This window comes from Thunnus thynnus, chromosome 9, assembly GCF_963924715.1.
Source record: "Thunnus thynnus chromosome 9, fThuThy2.1, whole genome shotgun sequence".
In the NCBI taxonomy this organism is placed as follows: Eukaryota; Metazoa; Chordata; class Actinopteri; order Scombriformes; family Scombridae; genus Thunnus; species Thunnus thynnus.
In genome coordinates, this window is record NC_089525.1 from 5,278,306 (window position 1) to 5,300,534 (window position 22,229).

Genomic DNA, 22,229 nt, shown 5'->3' on the forward strand with positions numbered 1-22,229 from the left:
TTTAAAACACACAGTCACAACGTGCTTTACAGACACATACACGTGCAAAATCGAAACAGATGGATTAATAAAACAGACAAACACCACACAGAGAGAAATCAACCAAAATGAAATAAAACAGGACACGGGAAGAAGAAGGGAGGTATGTAGAAAGGCTTGCGGACGTCAATGGCCTTTGAGGCGTCTTTGAGGGAGGGACGCCCCACAACAGGGTTAATGTGGGACCTACGGCTAGTTCTGGTTAGAAGTGTAGCTGCTGTATTTTGGATTAACTGTAAACGTTTTAAAGAAGACTGACCGAGGCAGGTGTAGAGGGAGTTACAGTAGCCTAACCGGGAGAAAATGAACGCGTGGATTCATTGTTCAAGAACAACGGGGGACAATATAGGCCTTATTTTTGCAATATTTCTTAACTGAGGAAAACAGGACTGGACAAGCTCATTAACGGGACGGTCAAGCGTCGTATACTGGTCGAAGGTGATACCTTTAGAAGACCTTTGGCCGTGGACTTAAACGTTGGGGTGAAGCGGGCCAATGAACTGAGTAGCAGCGGTGACAAGGATCGGTGCTCCCACGCATCTTGTTATGGACAGCTGTTTTTGCTTTTCACAAACACACGAGGCTCTGCCAAACTGCAAAGCCTGCCAAAAATAGATTTAACTCGTGGGTGTTCCTCTCCACGGAAGTCTTTAGTAAAAGGCGAAAGACTTGTACGTTATGAAGAGAAACCAGAGTAAGTACGGCCCGCTCCTCGACAGCAGCCCAAGGAGCCCAGTCGTCCCAGCCACAACCTTCACGGTGAGCCTCACTCGCCTCCCGGGCCACACCCATTCCCCTACCCCGCGCTGCGCTTCAGGGAGTTTTGGGCGCCGGGATTGCTCGTCTGTCACGTCGTTGCCACTAGACCTTCTGGGGCCTGTACTACGAAGCAGGTTCTGCATGCCGGGGACATATTTTCCTTAGCTGGCCTCCCCGAGCCTAACATCGGCCACCCAGATAACCAGTACTAGGAAGCTGCCTAGCCACGAGGTCAAACGCGACAAAGAAGACCAGGAAATGCAGCCAAAGTACTACCGCCCCCCTCAGGCGCTCGAGAGGAGCAGGAGACATCAGAAGCGGATCAAAATGTGGAAACGCTTCACGATTTTGCGTGTCATCCTTTCGCAGGGGCCATGCTAATCTTCTCTGTATCGAATCCAATTTTTCATACGTGCTGCCGTAGCAAGCACACAAGTCCTCAGGCGCTGCTTCCCTTTTACTACCCCGTGGGCAGAATGGCCCCTTGACCGCGGTGCAGTCTGGAGGACTTGTGAAAATCACAAAGTGGGTAAGGCCAGAAATGGCCTCATGCCAAATGAGGGGGCCACGCACAATTTGTCTGTCACGCAGGAGGCTTCATTTGGGCCCCAAAGCTAAGCATCCACTCCTATCACGCATGACAGGAAGCCACACTGCGCAGAGTTCTTCATGCCAAACCTCTTAAAAAATTGGTGATATCGTGCTACACAAACAAAATCGACAGGCTGAGCACTTGGCGTGTGTCCGACCTTGGTTGTCGCCCTTCTCTGAAAGCCAGCAGGGGGTGCCGGACTAGATGGCCCATTGGGTCAAAGTTTTACTCCAGGCCCTTTTTCGGGTAAGGCCGAGCCGACGACATTCTTGAGAATGTCGCGTTCGGTATGCACAATATATTTTCTACATGTAACCGGCAAGAAACTTTGTCAGAGAGCAGGAACCTGTGATTGACATACCCCGCCGCAATGCTGAGGATTGGTTTTCAGACGCGGGCTACCAGACAACAAAAGTAGGCAGGTGGCCGCAGACACTCCAGTGAGGACAAACGCAGGGAAAATGCTGTGCAGATTCAACGTGTATTTCGCAGCTCTTTGCAATACGGCAACGTTCCCACTCTGTCATGTTTGTCTGCTAATCAAATCAGAGGTGCAAATCTCACTCTGTGTCACTCTACGTTGCACGCCGCACTTTTGCCCCAGTTGTCATGGCTGACATGCAGCCATCTGAGACGGGCAGACTGAGGAGGCTGCTGCATTTCTTCTGAGTAATTGGCATTCCACAAAGCAGAGAGAAGGGTGCACCGTTCCCAGCGGCACTGCAATGCCGGGTCGATGCGTGGAGTGAACGGAGCAAGCCCCTTTTTCAACTCCAAGTGCAAAAAATCCTTTTAATATGTTGTCCCCTTATAGAGGACGTATCAGATATTAAACTGATAAGAACAGATACTACACTTGATCTTAGCCAAAAGGCCGAGAAGCGATGAACCCTTGCTGTTTGCTGCCCCGCCCCACCTCCTGCACAGTTCTGGCTCGTCGTGGTGCAGTCGTTTCAAACGACCGCAAGAACGACTGCCGCTTGGCAGCTCCGCCCAGGAGCTCCTTGGTAAGTAGGTAAGTAAGTAAGTAAGTAAGTAAGTAAGTAAGTGAATAAGTAAGTAAGTGAGCTTTTGTTCATACAGCACTTTTTAAAACACACAGTCACAACGTGCTTTACAGACACATACACGTGCAAAATCGAAACAGATGGATTAATAAAACAGACAAACACCACACAGAGAGAAATCAACCAAAATGAAATAAAACAGGACACGGGAAGAAGAAGGGAGGTATGTAGAAAGGCTTGCGGACGTCAATGGCCTTTGAGGCGTCTTTGAGGGAGGGACGCCCCACAACAGGGTTAATGTGGGACCTACGGCTAGTTCTGGTTAGAAGTCTAGCTGCTGTATTTTGGATTAACTGTAAACGTTTTAAAGAAGACTGACCGAGGCAGGTGTAGAGGGAGTTACAGTAGCCTAACCGGGAGAAAATGAACGCGTGGATTCATTGTTCAAGAACAACGGGGGACAATATAGGCCTTATTTTTGCAATATTTCTTAACTGAGGAAAACAGGACTGGACAAGCTCATTAACGGGACGGTCAAGCGTCGTATACTGGTCGAAGGTGATACCTTTAGAAGACCTTTGGCCGTGGACTTAAACGTTGGGGTGAAGCGGGCCAATGAACTGAGTAGCAGCGGTGACAAGGATCGGTGCTCCCACGCATCTTGTTATGGACAGCTGTTTTTGCTTTTCACAAACACACGAGGCTCTGCCAAACTGCAAAGCCTGCCAAAAATAGATTTAACTCGTGGGTGATCCTCTCCACGGAAGTCTTTAGTAAAAGGCGAAAGACTTGTACGTTATGAAGAGAAACCAGAGTAAGTACGGCCCGCTCCTCGACAGCAGCCCAACGAGCCCAGTCGTCCCAGCCACAACCTTCACGGTGAGCCTCACTCGCCTCCCGGGCCACACCCATTCCCCTACCCCGCGCTGCGCTTCAGGGAGTTTTGGGCGCCGGGATTGCTCGTCTGTCACGTCGTTGCCACTAGACCTTCTGGGGCCTGTACTACGAAGCAGGTTCTGCATGCCGGGGACATATTTTCCTTAGCTGGCCTCCCCGAGCCTAACATCGGCCACCCAGATAACCAGTACTAGGAAGCTGCCTAGCCACGAGGTCAAACGCGACAAAGAAGACCAGGAAATGCAGCCAAAGTACTACCGCCCCCCTCAGGCGCTCGAGAGGAGCAGGAGACATCAGAAGCGGATCAAAATGTGGAAACGCTTCACGATTTTGCGTGTCATCCTTTCGCAGGGGCCATGCTAATCTTCTCTGTATCGAATCCAATTTTTCATACGTGCTGCCGTAGCAAGGACACAAGTCCTCAGGCGCTGCTTCCCTTTTACTACCCCGTGGGCAGAATGGCCCCTTGACCGCGGTGCAGTCTGGAGGACTTGTGAAAATCACAAAGTGGGTAAGGCCAGAAATGGCCTCATGCCAAATGAGGGGGCCACGCACAATTTGTCTGTCACGCAGGAGGCTTCATTTGGGCCCCAAAGCTAAGCATCCACTCCTATCACGCATGACAGGAAGCCACACTGCGCAGAGTTCTTCATGCCAAACCTCTTAAAAAATTGGTGATATCGTGCTACACAAACAAAATCGACAGGCTGAGCACTTGGCGTGTGTCCGACCTTGGTTGTCGCCCTTCTCTGAAAGCCAGCAGGGGGTGCCGGACTAGATGGCCCATTGGGTCAAAGTTTTACTCCAGGCCATTTTTCGGGTAAGGCCGAGCCGACGACATTCTTGAGAATGTCGCGTTCGGTATGCACAATATATTTTCTACATGTAACCGGCAAGAAACTTTGTCAGAGAGCAGGAACCTGTGATTGACATACCCCGCCGCAATGCTGAGGATTGGTTTTCAGACGCGGGCTACCAGACAACAAAAGTAGGCAGGTGGCCGCAGACACTCCAGTGAGGACAAACGCAGGGAAAATGCTGTGCAGATTCAACGTGTATTTCGCAGCTCTTTGCAATACGGCAACGTTCCCACTCTGTCATGTTTGTCTGCTAATCAAATCAGAGGTGCAAATCTCACTCTGTGTCACTCTACGTTGCACGCCGCACTTTTGCCCCAGTTGTCATGGCTGACATGCAGCCATCTGAGACGGGCAGACTGAGGAGGCTGCTGCATTTCTTCTGAGTAATTGGCATTCCACAAAGCAGAGAGAAGGGTGCACCGTTCCCAGCGGCACTGCAATGCCGGGTCGATGCGTGGAGTGAACGGAGCAAGCCCCTTTTTCAACTCCAAGTGCAAAAAATCCTTTTAATATGTTGTCCCCTTATAGAGGACGTATCAGATATTAAACTGATAAGAACAGATACTACACTTGATCTTAGCCAAAAGGCCGAGAAGCGATGAACCCTTGCTGTTTGCTGCCCCGCCCCACCTCCTGCACAGTTCTGGCTCGTCGTGGTGCAGTCGTTTCAAACGACCGCAAGAACGACTGCCGCTTGGCAGCTCCGCCCAGGAGCTCCTTGGTAAGTAGGTAAGTACGTAAGTAAGTAAATAAGTAAGTAAGTGAGCTTTTGTTCATACAGCACTTTTTAAAACACAGTCACAACGTGCTTTACAGACACATACACGTGCAAAATCGAAACAGATGGATTAATAAAACAGACAAACACCACACAGAGAGAAATCAACCAAAATGAAATAAAACAGGACACGGGAAGAAGAAGGGAGGTATGTAGAAAGGCTTGCGGACGTCAATGGCCTTTGAGGCGTCTTTGAGGGAGGGACGCCCCACAACAGGGTTAATGTGGGACCTACGGCTAGTTCTGGTTAGAAGTCTAGCTGCTGTATTTTGGATTAACTGTAAACGTTTTAAAGAAGACTGACCGAGGCAGGTGTAGAGGGAGTTACAGTAGCCTAACCGGGAGAAAATGAACGCGTGGATTCATTGTTCAAGAACAACGGGGGACAATATAGGCCTTATTTTTGCAATATTTCTTAACTGAGGAAAACAGGACTGGACAAGCTCATTAACGGGACGGTCAAGCGTCGTATACTGGTCGAAGGTGATACCTTTAGAAGACCTTTGGCCGTGGACTTAAACGTTGGGGTGAAGCGGGCCAATGAACTGAGTAGCAGCGGTGACAAGGATCGGTGCTCCCACGCATCTTGTTATGGACAGCTGTTTTTGCTTTTCACAAACACACGAGGCTCTGCCAAACTGCAAAGCCTGCCAAAAATAGATTTAACTCGTGGGTGTTCCTCTCCACGGAAGTCTTTAGTAAAAGGCGAAAGACTTGTACGTTATGAAGAGAAACCAGAGTAAGTACGGCCCGCTCCTCGACAGCAGCCCAAGGAGCCCAGTCGTCCCAGCCACAACCTTCACGGTGAGCCTCACTCGCCTCCCGGGCCACACCCATTCCCCTACCCCGCGCTGCGCTTCAGGGAGTTTTGGGCGCCGGGATTGCTCGTCTGTCACGTCGTTGCCACTAGACCTTCTGGGGCCTGTACTACGAAGCAGGTTCTGCATGCCGGGGACATATTTTCCTTAGCTGGCCTCCCCGAGCCTAACATCGGCCACCCAGATAACCAGTACTAGGAAGCTGCCTAGCCACGAGGTCAAACGCGACAAAGAAGACCAGGAAATGCAGCCAAAGTACTACCGTCCCCCTCAGGCGCTCGAGAGGAGCAGGAGACATCAGAAGCGGATCAAACTGTGGAAACGCTTCACGATTTTGCGTGTCATCCTTTCGCAGGGGCCATGCTAATCTTCTCTGTATCGAATCCAATTTTTCATACGTGCTGCCGTAGCAAGCACACAAGTCCTCAGGCGCTGCTTCCCCTTTACTACCCCGTGGGCAGAATGGCCCCTTGACCGCGGTGCAGTCTGGAGGACTTGTGAAAATCACAAAGTGGGTAAGGCCAGAAATGGCCTCATGCCAAATGAGGGGGCCACGCACAATTTGTCTGTCACGCAGGAGGCTTCATTTGGGCCCCAAAGCTAAGCATCCACTCCTATCACGCATGACAGGAAGCCACACTGCGCAGAGTTCTTCATGCCAAACCTCTTAAAAAATTGGTGATATCGTGCTACACAAACAAAATCGACAGGCTGAGCACTTGGCGTGTGTCCGACCTTGGTTGTCGCCCTTCTCTGAAAGCCAGCAGGGGGTGCCGGACTAGATGGCCCATTGGGTCAAAGTTTTACTCCAGGCCCTTTTTCGGGTAAGGCCGAGCCGACGAAATTCTTGAGAATGTCGCGTTCGGTATGCACAATATATTTTCTACATGTAACCGGCAAGAAACTTTGTCAGAGAGCAGGAACCTGTGATTGACATACCCCGCCGCAATGCTGAGGATTGGTTTTCAGACGCGGGCTACCAGACAACAAAAGTAGGCAGGTGGCCGCAGACACTCCAGTGAGGACAAACGCAGGGAAAATGCTGTGCAGATTCAACGTGTATTTCGCAGCTCTTTGCAATACGGCAACGTTCCCACTCTGTCATGTTTGTCTGCTAATCAAATCAGAGGTGCAAATCTCACTCTGTGTCACTCTACGTTGCACGCCGCACTTTTGCCCCAGTTGTCATGGCTGACATGCAGCCATCTGAGACGGGCAGACTGAGGAGGCTGCTGCATTTCTTCTGAGTAATTGGCATTCCACAAAGCAGAGAGAAGGGTGCACCGTTCCCAGCGGCACTGCAATGCCGGGTCGATGCGTGGAGTGAACGGAGCAAGCCCCTTTTTCAACTCCAAGTGCAAAAAAACCTTTTAATATGTTGTCCCCTTATAGAGGACGTATCAGATATTAAACTGATAAGAACAGATACTACACTTGATCTTAGCCAAAAGGCCGAGAAGCGATGAACCCTTGCTGTTTGCTGCCCCACCCCACCTCCTGCACAGTTCTGGCTCGTCGTGGTGCAGTCGTTTCAAACGACCGCAAGAACGACTGCCGCTTGGCAGCTCCGCCCAGGAGCTCCTTGGTAAGTAAGTAAGTAAGTAAGTAAATAAGTAAGTAAGTGAGCTTTTGTTCATACAGCACTTTTTAAAACACACAGTCACAACGTGCTTTACAGACACATACACGTGCAAAATCGAAACAGATGGATTAATAAAACAGACAAACACCACACAGAGAGAAATCAACCAAAATGAAATAAAACAGGACACGGGAAGAAGAAGGGAGGTATGTAGAAAGGCTTGCGGACGTCAATGGCCTTTGAGGCGTCTTTGAGGGAGGGACGCCCCACAACAGGGTTAATGTGGGACCTACGGCTAGTTCTGGTTAGAAGTCTAGCTGCTGTATTTTGGATTAACTGTAAACGTTTTAAAGAAGACTGACCGAGGCAGGTGTAGAGGGAGTTACAGTAGCCTAACCGGGAGAAAATGAACGCGTGGATTCATTGTTCAAGAACAACGGGGGACAATATAGGCCTTATTTTTGCAATATTTCTTAACTGAGGAAAACAGGACTGGACAAGCTCATTAACGGGACGGTCAAGCGTCGTATACTGGTCGAAGGTGATACCTTTAGAAGACCTTTGGCCGTGGACTTAAACGTTGGGGTGAAGCGGGCCAATGAACTGAGTAGCAGCGGTGACAAGGATCGGTGCTCCCACGCATCTTGTTATGGACAGCTGTTTTTGCTTTTCACAAACACACGAGGCTCTGCCAAACTGCAAAGCCTGCCAAAAATAGATTTAACTCGTGGGTGTTCCTCTCCACGGAAGTCTTTAGTAAAAGGCGAAAGACTTGTACGTTATGAAGAGAAACCAGAGTAAGTACGGCCCGCTCCTCGACAGCAGCCCAAGGAGCCCAGTCGTCCCAGCCACAACCTTCACGGTGAGCCTCACTCGCCTCCCGGGCCACACCCATTCCCCTACCCCGCGCTGCGCTTCAGGGAGTTTTGGGCGCCGGGATTGCTCGTCTGTCACGTCGTTGCCACTAGACCTTCTGGGGCCTGTACTACGAAGCAGGTTCTGCATGCCGGGGACATATTTTCCTTAGCTGGCCTCCCCGAGCCTAACATCGGCCACCCAGATAACCAGTACTAGGAAGCTGCCTAGCCACGAGGTCAAACGCGACAAAGAAGACCAGGAAATGCAGCCAAAGTACTACCGTCCCCCTCAGGCGCTCGAGAGGAGCAGGAGACATCAGAAGCGGATCAAACTGTGGAAACGCTTCACGATTTTGCGTGTCATCCTTTCGCAGGGGCCATGCTAATCTTCTCTGTATTGAATCCAATTTTTCATACGTGCTGCCGTAGCAAGCACACAAGTCCTCAGGCGCTGCTTCCCCTTTACTACCCCGTGGGCAGAATGGCCCCTTGACCGCGGTGCAGTCTGGAGGACTTGTGAAAATCACAAAGTGGGTAAGGCCAGAAATGGCCTCATGCCAAATGAGGGGGCCACGCACAATTTGTCTGTCACGCAGGAGGCTTCATTTGGGCCCCAAAGCTAAGCATCCACTCCTATCACGCATGACAGGAAGCCACACTGCGCAGAGTTCTTCATGCCAAACCTCTTAAAAAATTGGTGATATCGTGCTACACAAACAAAATCGACAGGCTGAGCACTTGGCGTGTGTCCGACCTTGGTTGTCGCCCTTCTCTGAAAGCCAGCAGGGGGTGCCGGACTAGATGGCCCATTGGGTCAAAGTTTTACTCCAGGCCCTTTTTCGGGTAAGGCCGAGCCGACGAAATTCTTGAGAATGTCGCGTTCGGTATGCACAATATATTTTCTACATGTAACCGGCAAGAAACTTTGTCAGAGAGCAGGAACCTGTGATTGACATACCCCGCCGCAATGCTGAGGATTGGTTTTCAGACGCGGGCTACCAGACAACAAAAGTAGGCAGGTGGCCGCAGACACTCCAGTGAGGACAAACGCAGGGAAAATGCTGTGCAGATTCAACGTGTATTTCGCAGCTCTTTGCAATACGGCAACGTTCCCACTCTGTCATGTTTGTCTGCTAATCAAATCAGAGGTGCAAATCTCACTCTGTGTCACTCTACGTTGCACGCCGCACTTTTGCCCCAGTTGTCATGGCTGACATGCAGCCATCTGAGACGGGCAGACTGAGGAGGCTGCTGCATTTCTTCTGAGTAATTGGCATTCCACAAAGCAGAGAGAAGGGTGCACCGTTCCCAGCGGCACTGCAATGCCGGGTCGATGCGTGGAGTGAACGGAGCAAGCCCCTTTTTCAACTCCAAGTGCAAAAAAACCTTTTAATATGTTGTCCCCTTATAGAGGACGTATCAGATATTAAACTGATAAGAACAGATACTACACTTGATCTTAGCCAAAAGGCCGAGAAGCGATGAACCCTTGCTGTTTGCTGCCCCACCCCACCTCCTGCACAGTTCTGGCTCGTCGTGGTGCAGTCGTTTCAAACGACCGCAAGAACGACTGCCGCTTGGCAGCTCCGCCCAGGAGCTCCTTGGTAAGTAAGTAAGTAAGTAAGTAAGTAAGTAAATAAGTAAGTAAGTGAGCTTTTGTTCATACAGCACTTTTTAAAACACACAGTCACAACGTGCTTTACAGACACATACACGTGCAAAATCGAAACAGATGGATTAATAAAACAGACAAACACCACACAGAGAGAAATCAACCAAAATGAAATAAAACAGGACACGGGAAGAAGAAGGGAGGTATGTAGAAAGGCTTGCGGACGTCAATGGCCTTTGAGGCGTCTTTGAGGGAGGGACGCCCCACAACAGGGTTAATGTGGGACCTACGGCTAGTTCTGGTTAGAAGTCTAGCTGCTGTATTTTGGATTAACTGTAAACGTTTTAAAGAAGACTGACCGAGGCAGGTGTAGAGGGAGTTACAGTAGCCTAACCGGGAGAAAATGAACGCGTGGATTCATTGTTCAAGAACAACGGGGGACAATATAGGCCTTATTTTTGCAATATTTCTTAACTGAGGAAAACAGGACTGGACAAGCTCATTAACGGGACGGTCAAGCGTCGTATACTGGTCGAAGGTGATACCTTTAGAAGACCTTTGGCCGTGGACTTAAACGTTGGGGTGAAGCGGGCCAATGAACTGAGTAGCAGCGGTGACAAGGATCGGTGCTCCCACGCATCTTGTTATGGACAGCTGTTTTTGCTTTTCACAAACACACGAGGCTCTGCCAAACTGCAAAGCCTGCCAAAAATAGATTTAACTCGTGGGTGTTCCTCTCCACGGAAGTCTTTAGTAAAAGGCGAAAGACTTGTACGTTATGAAGAGAAACCAGAGTAAGTACGGCCCGCTCCTCGACAGCAGCCCAAGGAGCCCAGTCGTCCCAGCCACAACCTTCACGGTGAGCCTCACTCGCCTCCCGGGCCACACCCATTCCCCTACCCCGCGCTGCGCTTCAGGGAGTTTTGGGCGCCGGGATTGCTCGTCTGTCACGTCGTTGCCACTAGACCTTCTGGGGCCTGTACTACGAAGCAGGTTCTGCATGCCGGGGACATATTTTCCTTAGCTGGCCTCCCCGAGCCTAACATCGGCCACCCAGATAACCAGTACTAGGAAGCTGCCTAGCCACGAGGTCAAACGCGACAAAGAAGACCAGGAAATGCAGCCAAAGTACTACCGTCCCCCTCAGGCGCTCGAGAGGAGCAGGAGACATCAGAAGCGGATCAAACTGTGGAAACGCTTCACGATTTTGCGTGTCATCCTTTCGCAGGGGCCATGCTAATCTTCTCTGTATCGAATCCAATTTTTCATACGTGCTGCCGTAGCAAGCACACAAGTCCTCAGGCGCTGCTTCCCCTTTACTACCCCGTGGGCAGAATGGCCCCTTGACCGCGGTGCAGTCTGGAGGACTTGTGAAAATCACAAAGTGGGTAAGGCCAGAAATGGCCTCATGCCAAATGAGGGGGCCACGCACAATTTGTCTGTCACGCAGGAGGCTTCATTTGGGCCCCAAAGCTAAGCATCCACTCCTATCACGCATGACAGGAAGCCACACTGCGCAGAGTTCTTCATGCCAAACCTCTTAAAAAATTGGTGATATCGTGCTACACAAACAAAATCGACAGGCTGAGCACTTGGCGTGTGTCCGACCTTGGTTGTCGCCCTTCTCTGAAAGCCAGCAGGGGGTGCCGGACTAGATGGCCCATTGGGTCAAAGTTTTACTCCAGGCCCTTTTTCGGGTAAGGCCGAGCCGACGAAATTCTTGAGAATGTCGCGTTCGGTATGCACAATATATTTTCTACATGTAACCGGCAAGAAACTTTGTCAGAGAGCAGGAACCTGTGATTGACTTACCCCGCCGCAATGCTGAGGATTGGTTTTCAGACGCGGGCTACCAGACAACAAAAGTAGGCAGGTGGCCGCAGACACTCCAGTGAGGACAAACGCAGGGAAAATGCTGTGCAGATTCAACGTGTATTTCGCAGCTCTTTGCAATACGGCAACGTTCCCACTCTGTCATGTTTGTCTGCTGATCAAATCAGAGGTGCAAATCTCACTCTGTGTCACTCTACGTTGCACGCCGCACTTTTGCCCCAGTTGTCATGGCTGACATGCAGCCATCTGAGACGGGCAGACTGAGGAGGCTGCTGCATTTCTTCTGAGTAATTGGCATTCCACAAAGCAGAGAGAAGGGTGCACCGTTCCCAGCGGCACTGCAATGCCGGGTTGATGCGTGGAGTGAACGGAGCAAGCCCCTTTTTCAACTCCAAGTGCAAAAAAACTTTTTAATATGTTGTCCCCTTATAGAGGACGTATCAGATATTAAACTGATAAGAACAGATACTACACTTGATCTTAGCCAAAAGGCCGAGAAGCGATGAACCCTTGCTGTTTGCTGCCCCGCCCCACCTCCTGCACAGTTCTGGCTCGTCGTGGTGCAGTCGTTTCAAACGACCGCAAGAACGACTGCCGCTTGGCAGCTCCGCCCAGGAGCTCCTTGGTAAGTAGGTAAGTAAGTAAGTAAATAAGTAAGTAAGTGAGCTTTTGTTCATACAGCACTTTTTAAAACACACAGTCACAACGTGCTTTACAGACACATACACGTGCAAAATCGAAACAGATGGATTAATAAAACAGACAAACACCACACAGAGAGAAATCAACCAAAATGAAATAAAACAGGACACGGGAAGAAGAAGGGAGGTATGTAGAAAGGCTTGCGGACGTCAATGGCCTTTGAGGCGTCTTTGAGGGAGGGACGCCCCACAACAGGGTTAATGTGGGACCTACGGCTAGTTCTGGTTAGAAGTCTAGCTGCTGTATTTTGGATTAACTGTAAACGTTTTAAAGAAGACTGACCGAGGCAGGTGTAGAGGGAGTTACAGTAGCCTAACCGGGAGAAAATGAACGCGTGGATTCATTGTTCAAGAACAACGGGGGACAATATAGGCCTTATTTTTGCAATATTTCTTAACTGAGGAAAACAGGACTGGACAAGCTCATTAACGGGACGGTCAAGCGTCGTATACTGGTCGAAGGTGATACCTTTAGAAGACCTTTGGCCGTGGACTTAAACGTTGGGGTGAAGCGGGCCAATGAACTGAGTAGCAGCGGTGACAAGGATCGGTGCTCCCACGCATCTTGTTATGGACAGCTGTTTTTGCTTTTCACAAACACACGAGGCTCTGCCAAACTGCAAAGCCTGCCAAAAATAGATTTAACTCGTGGGTGTTCCTCTCCACGGAAGTCTTTAGTAAAAGGCGAAAGACTTGTACGTTATGAAGAGAAACCAGAGTAAGTACGGCCCGCTCCTCGACAGCAGCCCAAGGAGCCCAGTCGTCCCAGCCACAACCTTCACGGTGAGCCTCACTCGCCTCCCGGGCCACACCCATTCCCCTACCCCGCGCTGCGCTTCAGGGAGTTTTGGGCGCCGGGATTGCTCGTCTGTCACGTCGTTGCCACTAGACCTTCTGGGGCCTGTACTACGAAGCAGGTTCTGCATGCCGGGGACATATTTTTCTTAGCTGGCCTCCCCGAGCCTAACATCGGCCACCCAGATAACCAGTACTAGGAAGCTGCCTAGCCACGAGGTCAAACGCGACAAAGAAGACCAGGAAATGCAGCCAAAGTACTACCGCCCCCCTCAGGCGCTCGAGAGGAGCAGGAGACATCAGAAGCGGATCAAAATGTGGAAATGCTTCACGATTTTGCGTGTCATCCTTTCGCAGGGGCCATGCTAATCTTCTCTGTATCGAATCCAATTTTTCATACGTGCTGCCGTAGCAAGCACACAAGTCCTCAGGCGCTGCTTCCCTTTTACTACCCCGTGGGCAGAATGGCCCCTTGACCGCGGTGCAGTCTGGAGGACTTGTGAAAATCACAAAGTGGGTAAGGCCAGAAATGGCCTCATGCCAAATGAGGGGGCCACGCACAATTTGTCTGTCACGCAGGAGGCTTCATTTGGGCCCCAAAGCTAAGCATCCACTCCTATCACGCATGACAGGAAGCCACACTGCGCAGAGTTCTTCATGCCAAACCTCTTAAAAAATTGGTGATATCGTGCTACACAAACAAAATCGACAGGCTGAGCACTTGGCGTGTGTCCGACCTTGGTTGTCGCCCTTCTCTGAAAGCCAGCAGGGGGTGCCGGACTAGATGGCCCATTGGGTCAAAGTTTTACTCCAGGCCCTTTTTCGGGTAAGGCCGAGCCGACGAAATTCTTGAGAATGTCGCGTTCGGTATGCACAATATATTTTCTACATGTAACCGGCAAGAAACTTTGTCAGAGAGCAGGAACCTGTGATTGACATACCCCGCCGCAATGCTGAGGATTGGTTTTCAGACGCGGGCTACCAGACAACAAAAGTAGGCAGGTGGCCGCAGACACTCCAGTGAGGACAAACGCAGGGAAAATGCTGTGCAGATTCAACGTGTATTTCGCAGCTCTTTGCAATACGGCAACGTTCCCACTCTGTCATGTTTGTCTGCTAATCAAATCAGAGGTGCAAATCTCACTCTGTGTCACTCTACGTTGCACGCCGCACTTTTGCCCCAGTTGTCATGGCTGACATGCAGCCATCTGAGACGGGCAGACTGAGGAGGCTGCTGCATTTCTTCTGAGTAATTGGCATTCCACAAAGCAGAGAGAAGGGTGCACCGTTCCCAGCGGCACTGCAATGCCGGGTCGATGCGTGGAGTGAACGGAGCAAGCCCCTTTTTGTACTCCAAGTGCAAAAAATCCTTTTAATATGTTGTCCCCTTATAGAGGACGTATCAGATATTAAACTGATAAGAACAGATACTACACTTGATCTTAGCCAAAAGGCCGAGAAGCGATGAACCCTTGCTGTTTGCTGCCCCGCCCCACCTCCTGCACAGTTCTGGCTCGTCGTGGTGCAGTCGTTTCAAACGACCGCAAGAACGACTGCCGCTTGGCAGCTCCGCCCAGGAGCTCCTTGGTAAGTAGGTAAGTAAGTAAGTAAGTAAGTAAGTAAGTAAGTAAGTAAATAAGTAAGTAAGTGAGCTTTTGTTCATACAGCACTTTTTAAAACACACAGTCACAACGTGCTTTACAGACACATACACGTGCAAAATCGAAACAGATGGATTAATAAAACAGACAAACACCACACAGAGAGAAATCAACCAAAATGAAATAAAACAGGACACGGGAAGAAGAAGGGAGGTATGTAGAAAGGCTTGCGGACGTCAATGGCCTTTGAGGCGTCTTTGAGGGAGGGACGCCCCACAACAGGGTTAATGTGGGACCTACGGCTAGTTCTGGTTAGAAGTGTAGCTGCTGTATTTTGGATTAACTGTAAACGTTTTAAAGAAGACTGACCGAGGCAGGTGTAGAGGGAGTTACAGTAGCCTAACCGGGAGAAAATGAACGCGTGGATTCATTGTTCAAGAACAACGGGGGACAATATAGGCCTTATTTTTGCAATATTTCTTAACTGAGGAAAACAGGACTGGACAAGCTCATTAACGGGACGGTCAAGCGTCGTATACTGGTCGAAGGTGATACCTTTAGAAGACCTTTGGCCGTGGACTTAAACGTTGGGGTGAAGCGGGCCAATGAACTGAGTAGCAGCGGTGACAAGGATCGGTGCTCCCACGCATCTTGTTATGGACAGCTGTTTTTGCTTTTCACAAACACACGAGGCTCTGCCAAACTGCAAAGCCTGCCAAAAATAGATTTAACTCGTGGGTGTTCCTCTCCACGGAAGTCTTTAGTAAAAGGCGAAAGACTTGTACGTTATGAAGAGAAACCAGAGTAAGTACGGCCCGCTCCTCGACAGCAGCCCAAGGAGCCCAGTCGTCCCAGCCACAACCTTCACGGTGAGCCTCACTCGCCTCCCGGGCCACACCCATTCCCCTACCCCGCGCTGCGCTTCAGGGAGTTTTGGGCGCCGGGATTGCTCGTCTGTCACGTCGTTGCCACTAGACCTTCTGGGGCCTGTACTACGAAGCAGGTTCTGCATGCCGGGGACATATTTTCCTTAGCTGGCCTCCCCGAGCCTAACATCGGCCACCCAGATAACCAGTACTAGGAAGCTGCCTAGCCACGAGGTCAAACGCGACAAAGAAGACCAGGAAATGCAGCCAAAGTACTACCGTCCCCCTCAGGCGCTCGAGAGGAGCAGGAGACATCAGAAGCGGATCAAACTGTGGAAACGCTTCACGATTTTGCGTGTCATCCTTTCGCAGGGGCCATGCTAATCTTCTCTGTATCGAATCCAATTTTTCATACGTGCTGCCGTAGCAAGCACACAAGTCCTCAGGCGCTGCTTCCCCTTTACTACCCCGTGGGCAGAATGGCCCCTTGACCGCGGTGCAGTCTGGAGGACTTGTGAAAATCACAAAGTGGGTAAGGCCAGAAATGGCCTCATGCCAAATGAGGGGGCCACGCACAATTTGTCTGTCACGCAGGAGGCTTCATTTGGGCCCCAAAGCTAAGCATCCACTCCTATCACGCATGACAGGAAGCCACACTGCGCAGAGTTCTTCATGCCAAACCTCTTAAAAAATTGGTGATATCGTGCTACACAAACAAAATCGACAGGCTGAGCACTTGGCGTGTGTCCGACCTTGGTTGTCGCCCTTCTCTGAAAGCCAGCAGGGGGTGCCGGACTAGATGGCCCATTGGGTCAAAGTTTTACTCCAGGCCCTTTTTCGGGTAAGGCCGAGCCGACGAAATTCTTGAGAATGTCGCGTTCGGTATGCACAATATATTTTCTACATGTAACCGGCAAGAAACTTTGTCAGAGAGCAGGAACCTGTGATTGACTTACCCCGCCGCAATGCTGAGGATTGGTTTTCAGACGCGGGCTACCAGACAACAAAAGTAGGCAGGTGGCCGCAGACACTCCAGTGAGGACAAACGCAGGGAAAATGCTGTGCAGATTCAACGTGTATTTCGCAGCTCTTTGCAATACGGCAACGTTCCCACTCTGTCATGTTTGTCTGCTGATCAAATCAGAGGTGCAAATCTCACTCTGTGTCACTCTACGTTGCACGCCGCACTTTTGCCCCAGTTGTCATGGCTGACATGCAGCCATCTGAGACGGGCAGACTGAGGAGGCTGCTGCATTTCTTCTGAGTAATTGGCATTCCACAAAGCAGAGAGAAGGGTGCACCGTTCCCAGCGGCACTGCAATGCCGGGTTGATGCGTGGAGTGAACGGAGCAAGCCCCTTTTTCAACTCCAAGTGCAAAAAAACTTTTTAATATGTTGTCCCCTTATAGAGGACGTATCAGATATTAAACTGATAAGAACAGATACTACACTTGATCTTAGCCAAAAGGCCGAGAAGCGATGAACCCTTGCTGTTTGCTGCCCCGCCCCACCTCCTGCACAGTTCTGGCTCGTCGTGGTGCAGTCGTTTCAAACGACCGCAAGAACGACTGCCGCTTGGCAGCTCCGCCCAGGAGCTCCTTGGTAAGTAGGTAAGTAAGTAAGTAAATAAGTAAGTAAGTGAGCTTTTGTTCATACAGCACTTTTTAAAACACACAGTCACAACGTGCTTTACAGACACATACACGTGCAAAATCGAAACAGATGGATTAATAAAACAGACAAACACCACACAGAGAGAAATCAACCAAAATGAAATAAAACAGGACACGGGAAGAAGAAGGGAGGTATGTAGAAAGGCTTGCGGACGTCAATGGCCTTTGAGGCGTCTTTGAGGGAGGGACGCCCCACAACAGGGTTAATGTGGGACCTACGGCTAGTTCTGGTTAGAAGTCTAGCTGCTGTATTTTGGATTAACTGTAAACGTTTTAAAGAAGACTGACCGAGGCAGGTGTAGAGGGAGTTACAGTAGCCTAACCGGGAGAAAATGAACGCGTGGATTCATTGTTCAAGAACAACGGGGGACAATATAGGCCTTATTTTTGCAATATTTCTTAACTGAGGAAAACAGGACTGGACAAGCTCATTAACGGGACGGTCAAGCGTCGTATACTGGTCGAAGGTGATACCTTTAGAAGACCTTTGGCCGTGGACTTAAACGTTGGGGTGAAGCGGGCCAATGAACTGAGTAGCAGCGGTGACAAGGATCGGTGCTCCCACGCATCTTGTTATGGACAGCTGTTTTTGCTTTTCACAAACACACGAGGCTCTGCCAAACTGCAAAGCCTGCCAAAAATAGATTTAACTCGTGGGTGTTCCTCTCCACGGAAGTCTTTAGTAAAAGGCGAAAGACTTGTACGTTATGAAGAGAAACCAGAGTAAGTACGGCCCGCTCCTCGACAGCAGCCCAAGGAGCCCAGTCGTCCCAGCCACAACCTTCACGGTGAGCCTCACTCGCCTCCCGGGCCACACCCATTCCCCTACCCCGCGCTGCGCTTCAGGGAGTTTTGGGCGCCGGGATTGCTCGTCTGTCACGTCGTTGCCACTAGACCTTCTGGGGCCTGTACTACGAAGCAGGTTCTGCATGCCGGGGACATATTTTTCTTAGCTGGCCTCCCCGAGCCTAACATCGGCCACCCAGATAACCAGTACTAGGAAGCTGCCTAGCCACGAGGTCAAACGCGACAAAGAAGACCAGGAAATGCAGCCAAAGTACTACCGCCCCCCTCAGGCGCTCGAGAGGAGCAGGAGACATCAGAAGCGGATCAAAATGTGGAAACGCTTCACGATTTTGCGTGTCATCCTTTCGCAGGGGCCATGCTAATCTTCTCTGTATCGAATCCAATTTTTCATACGTGCTGCCGTAGCAAGCACACAAGTCCTCAGGCGCTGCTTCCCTTTTACTACCCCGTGGGCAGAATGGCCCCTTGACCGCGGTGCAGTCTGGAGGACTTGTGAAAATCACAAAGTGGGTAAGGCCAGAAATGGCCTCATGCCAAATGAGGGGGCCACGCACAATTTGTCTGTCACGCAGGAGGCTTCATTTGGGCCCCAAAGCTAAGCATCCACTCCTATCACGCATGACAGGAAGCCACACTGCGCAGAGTTCTTCATGCCAAACCTCTTAAAAAATTGGTGATATCGTGCTACACAAACAAAATCGACAGGCTGAGCACTTGGCGTGTGTCCGACCTTGGTTGTCGCCCTTCTCTGAAAGCCAGCAGGGGGTGCCGGACTAGATGGCCCATTGGGTCAAAGTTTTACTCCAGGCCCTTTTTCGGGTAAGGCCGAGCCGACGAAATTCTTGAGAATGTCGCGTTCGGTATGCACAATATATTTTCTACATGTAACCGGCAAGAAACTTTGTCAGAGAGCAGGAACCTGTGATTGACATACCCCGCCGCAATGCTGAGGATTGGTTTTCAGACGCGGGCTACCAGACAACAAAAGTAGGCAGGTGGCCGCAGACACTCCAGTGAGGACAAACGCAGGGAAAATGCTGTGCAGATTCAACGTGTATTTCGCAGCTCTTTGCAATACGGCAACGTTCCCACTCTGTCATGTTTGTCTGCTAATCAAATCAGAGGTGCAAATCTCACTCTGTGTCACTCTACGTTGCACGCCGCACTTTTGCCCCAGTTGTCATGGCTGACATGCAGCCATCTGAGACGGGCAGACTGAGGAGGCTGCTGCATTTCTTCTGAGTAATTGGCATTCCACAAAGCAGAGAGAAGGGTGCACCGTTCCCAGCGGCACTGCAATGCCGGGTCGATGCGTGGAGTGAACGGAGCAAGCCCCTTTTTGTACTCCAAGTGCAAAAAATCCTTTTAATATGTTGTCCCCTTATAGAGGACGTATCAGATATTAAACTGATAAGAACAGATACTACACTTGATCTTAGCCAAAAGGCCGAGAAGCGATGAACCCTTGCTGTTTGCTGCCCCGCCCCACCTCCTGCACAGTTCTGGCTCGTCGTGGTGCAGTCGTTTCAAACGACCGCAAGAACGACTGCCGCTTGGCAGCTCCGCCCAGGAGCTCCTTGGTAAGTAGGTAAGTAAGTAAGTAAGTAAGTAAGTAAGTAAGTAAGTAAATAAGTAAGTAAGTGAGCTTTTGTTCATACAGCACTTTTTAAAACACACAGTCACAACGTGCTTTACAGACACATACACGTGCAAAATCGAAACAGATGGATTAATAAAACAGACAAACACCACACAGAGAGAAATCAACCAAAATGAAATAAAACAGGACACGGGAAGAAGAAGGGAGGTATGTAGAAAGGCTTGCGGACGTCAATGGCCTTTGAGGCGTCTTTGAGGGAGGGACGCCCCACAACAGGGTTAATGTGGGACCTACGGCTAGTTCTGGTTAGAAGTCTAGCTGCTGTATTTTGGATTAACTGTAAACGTTTTAAAGAAGACTGACCGAGGCAGGTGTAGAGGGAGTTACAGTAGCCTAACCGGGAGAAAATGAACGCGTGGATTCATTGTTCAAGAACAACGGGGGACAATATAGGCCTTATTTTTGCAATATTTCTTAACTGAGGAAAACAGGACTGGACAAGCTCATTAACGGGACGGTCAAGCGTCGTATACTGGTCGAAGGTGATACCTTTAGAAGACCTTTGGCCGTGGACTTAAACGTTGGGGTGAAGCGGGCCAATGAACTGAGTAGCAGCGGTGACAAGGATCGGTGCTCCCACGCATCTTGTTATGGACAGCTGTTTTTGCTTTTCACAAACACACGAGGCTCTGCCAAACTGCAAAGCCTGCCAAAAATAGATTTAACTCGTGGGTGTTCCTCTCCACGGAAGTCTTTAGTAAAAGGCGAAAGACTTGTACGTTATGAAGAGAAACCAGAGTAAGTACGGCCCGCTCCTCGACAGCAGCCCAAGGAGCCCAGTCGTCCCAGCCACAACCTTCACGGTGAGCCTCACTCGCCTCCCGGGCCACACCCATTCCCCTACCCCGCGCTGCGCTTCAGGGAGTTTTGGGCGCCGGGATTGCTCGTCTGTCACGTCGTTGCCACTAGACCTTCTGGGGCCTGTACTACGAAGCAGGTTCTGCATGCCGGGGACATATTTTCCTTAGCTGGCCTCCCCGAGCCTAACATCGGCCACCCAGATAACCAGTACTAGGAAGCTGCCTAGCCACGAGGTCAAACGCGACAAAGAAGACCAGGAAATGCAGCCAAAGTACTACCGTCCCCCTCAGGCGCTCGAGAGGAGCAGGAGACATCAGAAGCGGATCAAACTGTGGAAACGCTTCACGATTTTGCGTGTCATCCTTTCGCAGGGGCCATGCTAATCTTCTCTGTATCGAATCCAATTTTTCATACGTGCTGCCGTAGCAAGCACACAAGTCCTCAGGCGCTGCTTCCCCTTTACTACCCCGTGGGCAGAATGGCCCCTTGACCGCGGTGCAGTCTGGAGGACTTGTGAAAATCACAAAGTGGGTAAGGCCAGAAATGGCCTCATGCCAAATGAGGGGGCCACGCACAATTTGTCTGTCACGCAGGAGGCTTCATTTGGGCCCCAAAGCTAAGCATCCACTCCTATCACGCATGACAGGAAGCCACACTGCGCAGAGTTCTTCATGCCAAACCTCTTAAAAAATTGGTGATATCGTGCTACACAAACAAAATCGACAGGCTGAGCACTTGGCGTGTGTCCGACCTTGGTTGTCGCCCTTCTCTGAAAGCCAGCAGGGGGTGCCGGACTAGATGGCCCATTGGGTCAAAGTTTTACTCCAGGCCCTTTTTCGGGTAAGGCCGAGCCGACGAAATTCTTGAGAATGTCGCGTTCGGTATGCACAATATATTTTCTACATGTAACCGGCAAGAAACTTTGTCAGAGAGCAGGAACCTGTGATTGACTTACCCCGCCGCAATGCTGAGGATTGGTTTTCAGACGCGGGCTACCAGACAACAAAAGTAGGCAGGTGGCCGCAGACACTCCAGTGAGGACAAACGCAGGGAAAATGCTGTGCAGATTCAACGTGTATTTCGCAGCTCTTTGCAATACGGCAACGTTCCCACTCTGTCATGTTTGTCTGCTGATCAAATCAGAGGTGCAAATCTCACTCTGTGTCACTCTACGTTGCACGCCGCACTTTTGCCCCAGTTGTCATGGCTGACATGCAGCCATCTGAGACGGGCAGACTGAGGAGGCTGCTGCATTTCTTCTGAGTAATTGGCATTCCACAAAGCAGAGAGAAGGGTGCACCGTTCCCAGCGGCACTGCAATGCCGGGTCGATGCGTGGAGTGAACGGAGCAAGCCCCTTTTTCAACTCCAAGTGCAAAAAAACTTTTTAATATGTTGTCCCCTTATAGAGGACGTATCAGATATTAAACTGATAAGAACAGATACTACACTTGATCTTAGCCAAAAGGCCGAGAAGCGATGAACCCTTGCTGTTTGCTGCCCCGCCCCACCTCCTGCACAGTTCTGGCTCGTCGTGGTGCAGTCGTTTCAAACGACCGCAAGAACGACTGCCGCTTGGCAGCTCCGCCCAGGAGCTCCTTGGTAAGTAGGTAAGTAAGTAAGTAAATAAGTAAGTAAGTGAGCTTTTGTTCATACAGCACTTTTTAAAACACACAGTCACAACGTGCTTTA

At 50.4% G+C, this 22,229-nt stretch overlaps 27 non-coding genes across 27 annotated transcripts; all 27 read right to left on the bottom strand.

Moving 5' to 3' along the window:
• Positions 1 to 621: 621 nt before the first annotated feature.
• On the bottom strand, positions 622 to 737 carry LOC137190181 (U5 spliceosomal RNA). Its single transcript, XR_010930013.1, has one exon. It is a non-coding gene; the product is annotated as a U5 spliceosomal RNA (small nuclear RNA).
• A 385-nt stretch (positions 738 to 1,122) lies between these two features.
• On the bottom strand, positions 1,123 to 1,229 carry LOC137190344 (U6 spliceosomal RNA). The gene has a single exon (XR_010930170.1). It is a non-coding gene; the product is annotated as a U6 spliceosomal RNA (small nuclear RNA).
• Positions 1,230 to 2,085: 856 nt separating this feature from the next.
• On the bottom strand, positions 2,086 to 2,276 carry LOC137189964 (U2 spliceosomal RNA). The gene has a single exon (XR_010929806.1). It is a non-coding gene; the product is annotated as a U2 spliceosomal RNA (small nuclear RNA).
• Positions 2,277 to 3,099: 823 nt separating this feature from the next.
• On the bottom strand, positions 3,100 to 3,215 carry LOC137190290 (U5 spliceosomal RNA). The gene has a single exon (XR_010930119.1). It is a non-coding gene; the product is annotated as a U5 spliceosomal RNA (small nuclear RNA).
• Positions 3,216 to 3,600: 385 nt separating this feature from the next.
• On the bottom strand, positions 3,601 to 3,707 carry LOC137190393 (U6 spliceosomal RNA). Its single transcript, XR_010930219.1, has one exon. It is a non-coding gene; the product is annotated as a U6 spliceosomal RNA (small nuclear RNA).
• Positions 3,708 to 4,563: 856 nt separating this feature from the next.
• Positions 4,564 to 4,754, bottom strand: LOC137189965 (U2 spliceosomal RNA). The gene has a single exon (XR_010929807.1). It is a non-coding gene; the product is annotated as a U2 spliceosomal RNA (small nuclear RNA).
• An 805-nt stretch (positions 4,755 to 5,559) lies between these two features.
• On the bottom strand, positions 5,560 to 5,675 carry LOC137190182 (U5 spliceosomal RNA). Its single transcript, XR_010930014.1, has one exon. It is a non-coding gene; the product is annotated as a U5 spliceosomal RNA (small nuclear RNA).
• Positions 5,676 to 6,060: 385 nt separating this feature from the next.
• Positions 6,061 to 6,167, bottom strand: LOC137190384 (U6 spliceosomal RNA). The gene has a single exon (XR_010930210.1). It is a non-coding gene; the product is annotated as a U6 spliceosomal RNA (small nuclear RNA).
• An 856-nt stretch (positions 6,168 to 7,023) lies between these two features.
• LOC137190008 (U2 spliceosomal RNA) lies at positions 7,024 to 7,214 on the bottom strand. The gene has a single exon (XR_010929848.1). It is a non-coding gene; the product is annotated as a U2 spliceosomal RNA (small nuclear RNA).
• An 803-nt stretch (positions 7,215 to 8,017) lies between these two features.
• LOC137190183 (U5 spliceosomal RNA) lies at positions 8,018 to 8,133 on the bottom strand. Its single transcript, XR_010930015.1, has one exon. It is a non-coding gene; the product is annotated as a U5 spliceosomal RNA (small nuclear RNA).
• Positions 8,134 to 8,518: 385 nt separating this feature from the next.
• On the bottom strand, positions 8,519 to 8,625 carry LOC137190389 (U6 spliceosomal RNA). Its single transcript, XR_010930215.1, has one exon. It is a non-coding gene; the product is annotated as a U6 spliceosomal RNA (small nuclear RNA).
• Positions 8,626 to 9,481: 856 nt separating this feature from the next.
• On the bottom strand, positions 9,482 to 9,672 carry LOC137190009 (U2 spliceosomal RNA). The gene has a single exon (XR_010929849.1). It is a non-coding gene; the product is annotated as a U2 spliceosomal RNA (small nuclear RNA).
• Positions 9,673 to 10,483: 811 nt separating this feature from the next.
• On the bottom strand, positions 10,484 to 10,599 carry LOC137190184 (U5 spliceosomal RNA). Its single transcript, XR_010930016.1, has one exon. It is a non-coding gene; the product is annotated as a U5 spliceosomal RNA (small nuclear RNA).
• A 385-nt stretch (positions 10,600 to 10,984) lies between these two features.
• On the bottom strand, positions 10,985 to 11,091 carry LOC137190385 (U6 spliceosomal RNA). Its single transcript, XR_010930211.1, has one exon. It is a non-coding gene; the product is annotated as a U6 spliceosomal RNA (small nuclear RNA).
• An 856-nt stretch (positions 11,092 to 11,947) lies between these two features.
• Positions 11,948 to 12,138, bottom strand: LOC137190090 (U2 spliceosomal RNA). The gene has a single exon (XR_010929928.1). It is a non-coding gene; the product is annotated as a U2 spliceosomal RNA (small nuclear RNA).
• An 803-nt stretch (positions 12,139 to 12,941) lies between these two features.
• LOC137190186 (U5 spliceosomal RNA) lies at positions 12,942 to 13,057 on the bottom strand. The gene has a single exon (XR_010930018.1). It is a non-coding gene; the product is annotated as a U5 spliceosomal RNA (small nuclear RNA).
• A 385-nt stretch (positions 13,058 to 13,442) lies between these two features.
• Positions 13,443 to 13,549, bottom strand: LOC137190367 (U6 spliceosomal RNA). The gene has a single exon (XR_010930193.1). It is a non-coding gene; the product is annotated as a U6 spliceosomal RNA (small nuclear RNA).
• Positions 13,550 to 14,405: 856 nt separating this feature from the next.
• LOC137190014 (U2 spliceosomal RNA) lies at positions 14,406 to 14,596 on the bottom strand. Its single transcript, XR_010929853.1, has one exon. It is a non-coding gene; the product is annotated as a U2 spliceosomal RNA (small nuclear RNA).
• An 827-nt stretch (positions 14,597 to 15,423) lies between these two features.
• On the bottom strand, positions 15,424 to 15,539 carry LOC137190187 (U5 spliceosomal RNA). The gene has a single exon (XR_010930019.1). It is a non-coding gene; the product is annotated as a U5 spliceosomal RNA (small nuclear RNA).
• Positions 15,540 to 15,924: 385 nt separating this feature from the next.
• On the bottom strand, positions 15,925 to 16,031 carry LOC137190387 (U6 spliceosomal RNA). Its single transcript, XR_010930213.1, has one exon. It is a non-coding gene; the product is annotated as a U6 spliceosomal RNA (small nuclear RNA).
• An 856-nt stretch (positions 16,032 to 16,887) lies between these two features.
• Positions 16,888 to 17,078, bottom strand: LOC137190092 (U2 spliceosomal RNA). Its single transcript, XR_010929930.1, has one exon. It is a non-coding gene; the product is annotated as a U2 spliceosomal RNA (small nuclear RNA).
• Positions 17,079 to 17,881: 803 nt separating this feature from the next.
• LOC137190188 (U5 spliceosomal RNA) lies at positions 17,882 to 17,997 on the bottom strand. Its single transcript, XR_010930020.1, has one exon. It is a non-coding gene; the product is annotated as a U5 spliceosomal RNA (small nuclear RNA).
• Positions 17,998 to 18,382: 385 nt separating this feature from the next.
• Positions 18,383 to 18,489, bottom strand: LOC137190345 (U6 spliceosomal RNA). The gene has a single exon (XR_010930171.1). It is a non-coding gene; the product is annotated as a U6 spliceosomal RNA (small nuclear RNA).
• Positions 18,490 to 19,345: 856 nt separating this feature from the next.
• On the bottom strand, positions 19,346 to 19,536 carry LOC137190015 (U2 spliceosomal RNA). Its single transcript, XR_010929854.1, has one exon. It is a non-coding gene; the product is annotated as a U2 spliceosomal RNA (small nuclear RNA).
• Positions 19,537 to 20,363: 827 nt separating this feature from the next.
• On the bottom strand, positions 20,364 to 20,479 carry LOC137190189 (U5 spliceosomal RNA). Its single transcript, XR_010930021.1, has one exon. It is a non-coding gene; the product is annotated as a U5 spliceosomal RNA (small nuclear RNA).
• A 385-nt stretch (positions 20,480 to 20,864) lies between these two features.
• On the bottom strand, positions 20,865 to 20,971 carry LOC137190388 (U6 spliceosomal RNA). Its single transcript, XR_010930214.1, has one exon. It is a non-coding gene; the product is annotated as a U6 spliceosomal RNA (small nuclear RNA).
• Positions 20,972 to 21,827: 856 nt separating this feature from the next.
• On the bottom strand, positions 21,828 to 22,018 carry LOC137189996 (U2 spliceosomal RNA). The gene has a single exon (XR_010929836.1). It is a non-coding gene; the product is annotated as a U2 spliceosomal RNA (small nuclear RNA).
• Positions 22,019 to 22,229: the final 211 nt, after the last annotated feature.